Source organism: Haematobia irritans, chromosome 1, assembly GCF_050003625.1.
Source record: "Haematobia irritans isolate KBUSLIRL chromosome 1, ASM5000362v1, whole genome shotgun sequence".
NCBI lineage: Eukaryota > Metazoa > Arthropoda > Insecta > Diptera > Muscidae > Haematobia > Haematobia irritans.
The window spans coordinates 143,077,872-143,084,817 of NC_134397.1; the positions used below are offsets into that span (position 1 = coordinate 143,077,872).

The following is a 6,946-nucleotide window of genomic DNA, read 5'->3' on the forward strand; positions in this document are numbered from 1 at the left end:
CTCCCATATATACGTACACCAGAGTTGGGGAAATATGGTAGACTGTTACACATTTTAGACCCATTTTCAATAGAAGTGTCCTCCAATTAACTATATAGCGTTAGCCGATTTAAATTTTAATTCTAAAGATTTTGTACACAGAAAAAAAAGTGTCTTGTAAATTTAAGGACCATTTTGACTTCCACATAGTTCAACAAATTTACTGTAATATAGTTCATTTTTCGTAACCACAACGAAAATTAACTTAGCTAAAGCAAAACTTATAAAAATTCAGTAAATGTTTTTTAGTTCACTAACTACGAAATGGGAAGGATTTTTCCTTAAATAAATTTCCAACACAGTAGTTAATGCATCGTTGATTCTATTATAAAAATACATGGGCAATATAAAAATCTTACTACGAAATGTGGACAATTTACTAAGACAAAATTTTGTATGGAAAAAAAATTTTTATAGTAAAAATTAACTTAACGACATTACCGATTCGTACGATGACTACCTACAGATTATTTCCCTTTTTATTATATGTTGGAGTGTTTTTACTCACATTGAAAATTTTAGTTAAAATAGAATAAAAATTAGTTAATATAATCCTTGACAGGTGTATATAATTTTTATAGATTCCTTATAGATTTGGTATATATTTTACCTTAACTTATAGATAGAATTCCTACTAATCAATAAACGTGCTACTGGAAAATGTGAGTGCATCATGCGAGGGAGTTTTTAGAGACATTTTGTGTATATCTCGTATGATTGTTTGTGTTTGTTATTGCGTCATTTATGCTGTTGTTGGTTGTTTTGATTCTAGACTCTAGAATCAAAATCTAGAATCTAGAGCAGGGATGGGCAGAGAGGATTTGTGTTTGTGTGCGTTTTCAATTGATCGCTCTCTTTATGCACTTCGAGAAATGATACTTAATAATTATATTAAGTTAGTTTTTTATGAGATTTTTATTAAAGACTTTAAAGACGTATTTCTGTCATTGATACAGAATTTTAATATAATTAACTTTTTAACGAAACGAAACATTATTTGGATGTCCAAAGAGGCACTGTACTAAAAAATTACCATATAAAATCGTAAAATATTAAGTGTTTTTTGTTTATTGTGTATTTTTATTTGATTCGCAATAGTAAATTAAATGATATTTTTAAGTTTTCAAATACGCACAATAGAAAAAATTCAATAATTATTAAAAAAACTATTTTTTATTACATCTGGTTATTATTTAATTGAAAGTTATGAATTCTGGAAACAAAAAAGTACTCATTTATTTCGAATTTCATGTAATCGCTGAACAACATGCGACAACACACCTAGCTCGATCGGTTGCTCAAGCGAGACTGAAATGTGTTTTCAAAATACAAATTCATTTCGTCGTGTGTAAAAAACCTGTTTTGAGACCAGTGCTGCCGCTACTACTTCAATCGAAGTATTTTGCTTCATTTTCACAAAATTTACTTCGTCACTCCTTCTTCCAAAAATCTGCTTCACTTTTTGTTCTGCTTCAAATTTTAAAATTTTTCATATTACCTAATTGTTTTTCCTATTCCTTTAATTACGATGAACATAGCGGTTTTAATCATTGAATTATTTATTAACCGATGTGGACCTATTTTTGCATAGTTGTTAGAGACCATATACTTACACCATGTACCATATTTCAGCCGGATCGGATGAAATTTGGTTCTCTTAGAGGCTCCGCAAGCCAAATCGGGGGATCAGTTTATATGGGGGCTATATATAATTATGGATCGATGTGGACCAATTTTTGCATGGTTGTTAGAGATCGTATGCTGAAATCATGTACCAAATTTCAGCTGGATCGGATGAAATTTGCTTCTCTTAGAGTCCCCGCAAGCCAAATTTGGGGGTCCGTTTATATGGGGGTTATACGTAAAAGTGGACCGATATTGGTCATTTGCAATGCCATCCGACCTACATCAATAACAACTACTTGTGCCAAGTTTCAAGTCGATAGCTTCTTTCGTTCGGAAGTTAGCGTGATTTCAACAGACGGACTACTTCAATTTTATTCAATCTACTCCACTTTTTTCCAAAATCTACTTCACTCAATTTTTCATTAGCGGCAGCACTGTTTGAGACTTAACTGAGCGAGAGAATATTTGGGTGAGCAAGAGCAAAACGCCGCATAGTCTCTTTGCCCATCGCTGTTCTAGAGACAATGGAATGTTCCTTGTGTGTTGTTGGTTTCTTTTGTGGTGAGAGTTGTTTTTTTGCAATAGCAAGATCAGAAAGGGAACGTGTGTGTGTGGAGTTGTTTTTCTTTACGGCAGGTATGTATCCCTTATGACTATTTGTGTCTTTCAGTTTTATTGTTGCATTCAGTTATGTTGATGCATTTATGAAGTGCACACTTGGATTTAATTTTGCAAAATTGTACGTGCGGTATTGGTGTTTATTAATGAAAATACATTTATTTCGAAACATTTTAGAAACTGAGAAGTGAATGATGTGATGTTAGAGGAATCAAAAACGCTTTTTATTGATAAAAAACAAATAACAGATTAAGGAACTGTATATTTCTGTTAATATGTTAGTTTAAAATTAGTGCGGATTTTAAATTGATTTACATAAAAAATATACAACATGAGTGGTGGTAATAGGATGATCTATATTTATTCTACATCTGGATCACAGGTTGAGAAGCAACCATTTTTTTGAATCTATATTTTTATACCCACCACCATAGAATGGTGACGGGGGTATAATAAGTTTGTCATTCCGTTTGTAACGCATCGAAATATCGATTTCCGACTATATAAAGTATATATATTCTTGATCAGGGAGAAATTCTAAGACGATATAACGATGTCCGTCTGTCCGTCTGTCTGTCTGTCTGTCTGTCTGTTGTAATCACGCTACAGTCTTCAATAATGAAGCAATCGTGCTGAAATTTTGCACAAACTCGTCTTTTGTCTGCAGGCAGGTCAAGTTCGAAGATGGGCTGTATCGGTCCAGGTTTTGATATAGTCCCCATATAAACCGACCTCCCGATTTGGGGTCTTGAGCTTATAGAAACCGTAGTTTTTATCCAATTTGCCTGAAATTGGGAATCTAGAGGTATTGTAGGACCACAAATACGTGTGCCAAAAATTGTGAGTATCGGTCCATATTTTGGTATAGCCCCCATATAAACCGATCTCCCGATTTTACTTCTTGGGCTTATAGAAACCGCAGTTTTTATTCAATTTACCTGAAAATGGAAATCTAGAGGTATTGTAGGACCACAAATACGTGTGCCAAAAATTGTGAGTATCGGTCCATATTTTGGTATAGCCCCCATAAAGACCCATCTCCCGATTTTACTTCTTTGGCTTATAGAAATCGCAGTTTTTATTCAATTTACCGGAAATTGGAAATCTAGAGGTATTGTAGGACCACAAATACGTGTGCCAAAAATTGTGAGTATCGGTCCATGTTTTGGTATGTTGCCCATATAAAACGACCTCCCGATTTGGGGTCTTGGGTTTCTAGAAACCTTATTTTTTATCCAATTTGTCTGAAATTGGAAATCTAGAGGTATTTTAGGACCATAAAGAAGTGTGCCGAAAATGGTGAGGATCGGTCCATATTTTGGTATAGCCCCCATATAGACCGATTTCCCAATTTTACTTCTTGGGCTTCTAGAATCCGAAGTTTTTATCCTATTTGCCTGAAATTGGATATCTAGAGGTATTTTCGGGTCATAAAGAGGTGTGCCGAAAACGGTGAGTATCGGTCCATATTTTAGTATAGCCCCCATAAGAACGATCTCCCGATTTAACTCCTTGGGTTTCTAGAAACCGTAGTTTTTATCTGATTTGCCTGAAATTGTAAATATTCTGGTATTTTAGGCTCACAAAAACGTGTATCGGATTAGGTTTTTATCGGTTCATTTGGTAATGCCTCCATATAGACCGACTTCACTTCTTGAGGGTGTAGAAGGCGCACTGATCATGAAAATTGCTTGAAACTCAATGTAAAATTTCCAGATTTTACTTCTACAGATTTAAGATTTCAAATCAAGACGTTATTTTATAATTTTCTTGCACACTTACAAGAGATGTTAATGATTCCTCTAAAACTCAAACAAAAATGGTTCTTATAAATCCAGAATCTGATATAGTCCTCATGGATGAAATCTTTAAATTTATCTTCGGGAAGTGTCCTCAAGTCCTCAAGCCCTCCTGAAATTTCAAAGGAAACCCTAATATTTGGTTCATGGTGGTGGGTATTTAAGATTCGGCCCGGCCGAACTTACTGCTGTATATACTTGTTTATGTTACAGCAATTCCTACAGGTGAGTACTAAGTTCGAGTTTAGCCGCTAAAATTAAAAATAAATCACTAAGCAAAGTATAAAATTATACGTCTTCGATACAAATTTAAATATAACTTGATGGAGAATAGCCCAAATCAAGTTTTTTTATAAAGATTATTTTTTATAATGGATTATTAAAGAAAACTTATCATGGAAATTGCAATTTTAGCCGCTAAACTCGAACTTAATATCCACCTTAAGTACTAAATTCTATACTGACAAGTGGAAATTATGTCTAATTTTATAATATTTTTATTTCAATTATATTCTGAGAATAATTTCAATAACGTCCCATTTGTTCATGGATATGATTCCAATAATGTACCTACTGGATGGATTTTTCAATGTGGTAAGTTTTTTTGTAAACGGTATTTTGTCCGTTTTTAATAAAACCAAAATTTCAATTTATTAAAAATTATTTTTTTCACTTGCAGGTAGACAGGTCTCGTAATGGTAATTTTTTGAATATTCTTACTGTTTAATACTAATTAAGCTGATATCCTTATTGGCTCTAGGAAATACTCTTGAAAACCGTAAGTTAAAGATCAATATGAACGATAGAATTAATTAATTAATAATATTTTTCTTATATTTTGTATAACTTCAGATGCCTCTAAGCCAAATCCGCCCAACAAAAGTTAGCCAAAATCGATGAAATTGGACAATTCAATTGAATATAGCAACTTATGCCACATATATCTTTCATATGGATAGAAAACATGGAAATTTAAATTAATTAGTTTAGTCCTAATAACATAGAATATTACTCTTTTGAAGAAGCAATTACTAACTACCGACAAGTAAATGCGTCCAACGTACTAATAAAAATATTTCCTTTATTGTATATCATAAGCCATAGTTTTGTGTAATATAATAATAATTCTTTGAAATAAAATACTGGTGGTTATAGAAAATTGACTTGTTTTGTACGAAAAATTTCTTAGTTGTATACAGGCTTTTTGTACTTTTGATTCCTCAATTTCTCTACTTTTTTGAAAATTATACCGACAAACAGTTTATTTCAAACCAATTTCTTAATACAGGTTTCCCAAAAAATTGTTAATTTTTCCGGATAGCAGGAATATTTTGAATGAGTTTAACTATATTCTTCCCACAGCATAGTAATAATGAACTAAAATACGATGTAATACATGAACTAATGTATAAGAAAATCATGAACTTATCTAGATGAAAAAAATCTTTGGCGCCAAATCATGGTCATTCTTACTATGGGTTAGTTCATTTTTCATAAAAAATAGTAAACTTTTTTTTCGGTGTAGAAGTAAAAAAATTGTCTCCTTTATATAGCTTCCAGCAAATGTGTAGTAGTTGAGATGGTAACACAAATTTTGGCCTACATAGGGGCGAAGGGTATAATATAGTCGGCACCGCCCGACTTTAAACTTTACTTACTTGTTTTATTTTAAAGAAGCGGTGTCTTTGACTCTGAATCCAAAGGCCAAAACATGCACAGAAAAAAATTTCACGAAAATTTAACCAAATAAAATCTTAATCGAGTTATAAAAAATATTCAATTAAACATTTAATTGATTCAGCAATTGAAACAAAAATCAATCACAAAAATTAAGAGTATCAATTAATTTGATGATATGAATTATTTTTATACCGACCACCATAGAATGGTGACGGGGGTTAATAAGTTTGTCACTCCGTTCGTAACTCATCAAATTATCGATTTTCGACTATATAAAGTATATATATTCTTGATCAGGGCCAAATTCTAAGACGATATAATCATGTCCGTCTGTCTGTTGTAATCACGCTACAGCCTTCAAAAATGGCGCTATCGTCCTGAAATTTGGCACAGATTCGTCGTTTGTTTTCAGGCAGGTCAAGATCGAAGATGAGCTATATCGGTCCAAGTTTTGATATAGTCCCCATATAAACCAACCTCCCGATTTGGGGTCTTGGGCTTATCAAAACTGTAGTTTTTATCCAATTTGCCTGAAATTTGAAATCTAGAGATATTTTAGGACCATAAAAAAGTATACCGAAAATGGTGCCTATCGGTCCATGTTTTGGTATAGCCCCCATATGGACCGATTTTGCTTCTTGGGCGTCTAGAAAGTGTATTTTCTATCCGATTTACCTGAAATTGGAAATCTAGAGGTATTCTAGGACTACAAAGAGGTGTGTCGAAAATGGTGAGTACCGGTGAGACCGATCTCCCGATTTTACTTCTTGGGCTTCTAGAATTCGTAGTTTTTATTCAATTTGCCTGAAATTTGAAATCTACAGGTATTCTAGGACCATAAAGACGTGTGTCGAAAATGGTGAGTACCGGTCCATGTTTTGATATAGCCCCCATATAGACCGATCTACCGATTTTATTTATTGGTCTTCTAGAATCCGTAATTTTTACCCAATTTTCCTCAGATCAGAAATCTAGAGATATTCTAGAACCATAAGGAGGTGTGCCGGAAATGGTGAGTATCGGTCCATGTTTTGATATAGCCCCCATATAGACCGATCGCCCGATTTTACTTCTTTGGCTTCTAGAATCCGTAGTTTTTATCCAATTTAGATGTTTTATAGGACCATAAAGACGTGTGTCGAAAATGGTGAGTACCGGTCAATGTTTTTATATAGCCCCCATAT

The 6,946-nt window shown here is 33.3% G+C and overlaps 1 long non-coding RNA gene across 1 annotated transcript; it reads left to right on the plus strand.

Moving 5' to 3' along the window:
- The first annotated feature begins 4,608 nt into the window (after positions 1 to 4,608).
- Positions 4,609 to 5,241, plus strand: LOC142242636 (uncharacterized). Its single transcript, XR_012724159.1, has 3 exons — positions 4,609 to 4,676; positions 4,762 to 4,860; positions 4,935 to 5,241. It is a non-coding gene; the product is annotated as an uncharacterized LOC142242636 (long non-coding RNA).
- The last annotated feature ends 1,705 nt before the right edge of the window (positions 5,242 to 6,946 follow it).